General features: G+C 42.0%; 1 pseudogene across 1 annotated transcript; it reads right to left on the bottom strand.

The window, feature by feature from the left end:
* Positions 1–318: 318 nt before the first annotated feature.
* Positions 319–1,737, bottom strand: LOC311050110 (olfactory receptor 52K2-like; annotated as a pseudogene). The gene is made up of 2 exons: positions 1,197–1,737; positions 319–768 (listed from the first exon to the last, which is right to left on the bottom strand). The product of its transcript is annotated as an olfactory receptor 52K2-like (transcript).
* Positions 1,738–2,381: the final 644 nt, after the last annotated feature.

Genomic DNA, 2,381 nt, shown 5'->3' with positions numbered 1-2,381 from the left:
TGTTAATTTAACTCCGCGACTGCCACACTGTTGAAAGTGGAACGGCGGAGTGGTCAGATACACATGGCTCGGCAAAAATCTCATGAAAGAGAGTGGTGCATTGTTGGGGCGCACCTAACTTGCTGAATTATTAGGCGCGTTTGCCGTTTTTGCAAGTGTTTCTTTCATGCCAACTCTAATGTCACGCACTATTAATTAGTTTGGTTGCCCTAACATGGCAACCAGACTATAGTACTTGTCCGACTTTATCATTATTATAGATGAACTTTATCTATACTGTACTAGAAACCTTAAATATAATCTTGTGTAATACTACCCTTATGTCAACTGTTTGCCCAAAGTTGTGCTACTAACCCGGGATCTTTTGTAAAGCATCTTTATAGAGTTTAGCACCTCTTGTGTCATTAAGGAGTATATGATAGGATGATGTGTGTTAAAGAGGTTTATGATTCTGGAATTAGGGTGGATGTAGGTAGCCACTTCAGCAATCAGGTGAGATGTACAGGTTTGTATAGCTTTGAAACGCTCCTCTCCTGTTGCAATCTTAGTTAGTGCTATGACGATGCAAATATATGTCATCACTATCAGTATAATATGAATACTTATAATTATGATGAAACAAACATATGCCATTATGTTATTTAAAGACGAGTCATTACAGGCAAGTGTATATGTGGGTCCGTGATCACAGAAGAAGCTCTAAATCACTAGAGAGCCACAGAAAGACAGGTGATCTATAAAGCTAATAGTGGATGCAACTACTGTATGCTGACCAAGAAACCCCACACAAACATCAGTATACAATGGTCTGTTTGTTCAAAATCGCATGGTACCTTAGAGGGAAGGAAATTGCTACAAATCCGTCACCTCAGAATCAGCTTTATTGTCACATCACAGGTTTACAGAAGTAAAAGTGAAATTTGTTTTCGTGCATAGTTCCCATCGTATCGTTATTTCCATATAAAAAAGCAGCAGATGTATACTGTACATGATATAGGCCTAATTATGGATATTAGTGCTAGAAAAAAGTCACTGTGTTGTATATGGGATTAAGGTGCAAAATGTCAGTGCGTGTCGACCGCATAATCCACATAAGGTAGACTGACACTGGTATAATCCGCAAGGTCCATGAGGAAGAGCAAAGCAAAAAAGCCAAGTGTCCCTGCTATAATCCACAGGGCAGAGACCAGCCTGACAGCACTGCCTGTCATCAGGCTGCTGAACGAGGCTGATGCCTTGTTCAGCAGTCTGGTGGCAGCCAGGTGAAAACTGTTCCTGAACTTGGTACTGTGATAGGCCCCCTTGCCCGGCCGCGTCGTTGTAGGGGTTTGAACAGTTTGTGACTTGGGTGTTGCTTGTCCTGCCATCACTACGAGTGTCCAAGACTGCAAACTTGTAAAAAAACAAAACAGAGAACATTTAACTTAAGCAGGCTTCTTATACAATATATCTCCTGTCAAAGAGGAACGTGTCTAGGAGCTTTGGTGTAAGAGCCGTGCTCTCACACAAATCTGTCGAAACCAGATTGAAGACGATCACGTATTTAGCATTATGGAGGGTCTTGACCTGGAAGATGACCAAGAGGAGGAGGGCATTTCCAAGAAGAGTTGCAGCAGAAACAAAGCACAGGAACACACAGTAATGAACATGAGGAATGTTGGAGAATCCACTGAGGTAGAACTTGGCAGGGCGAATAAATGTGACATTGATGGTAAGTGATTGCTGCTCGTGGCCCATCACAACCTGCTGTTTCCTTATAATAATACAGAGGACACACAAGGAAGATAAAATAAACACAAACATTATTGTACATTGAGACAAACAAGAACATCATTGTACATTGTCCTATTCTATTGTCAAAGTCGTTTTTCTAACACCTCAGCCCTTTAAGTGATTATGTTAAAATGATGTGTTTGCACTGGTACAGAGGCTTCACATTTCTTTTTTTTAGCCTCAGCGGCGGTGTGACTATCCTGGCATTTGGTTTTGATCAGGACGGCCCAGACTATTAACTCCCCCCCACCCTTGATTTCTTAACAACTCAAACTTTATGCTTATACTAAACTAATACTTAAGTGACCGGTGTCCCCCTGGGGCTTTATAATTGGTCGGCCTCTGTTTTTTCCCTCTATACCAAATCTCTTTGCCGAGAATAGACTATCTACAAGTTCACAATGAATCACTTTTTTAGAATAGGAGAAGGCAGATTGTGCAAGGCTGTGAAGGTGAACCCCTCATGGGGAACAATTAGGGAGGTTGGTAAATACGGGATCAAGTAAGATGGCTGTCTTAAGAGACACAGAGGTTGTGTATCTGTTGAAGTGTGGCCATGGAAACTCCTCTGGGGGTCGGCGGATTAACGCATGCCTCCCGGCTCACAG

Source organism: Gymnoscopelus microlampas (assembly GCF_963454915.1).
Source record: "Gymnoscopelus microlampas genome assembly, chromosome: 8".
Lineage (NCBI taxonomy): Eukaryota > Metazoa > Chordata > Actinopteri > Myctophiformes > Myctophidae > Gymnoscopelus > Gymnoscopelus microlampas.
The sequence above is the reverse complement of the archived record's forward strand: the minus strand, read 5'-3'. Positions and strand labels throughout refer to the sequence as shown.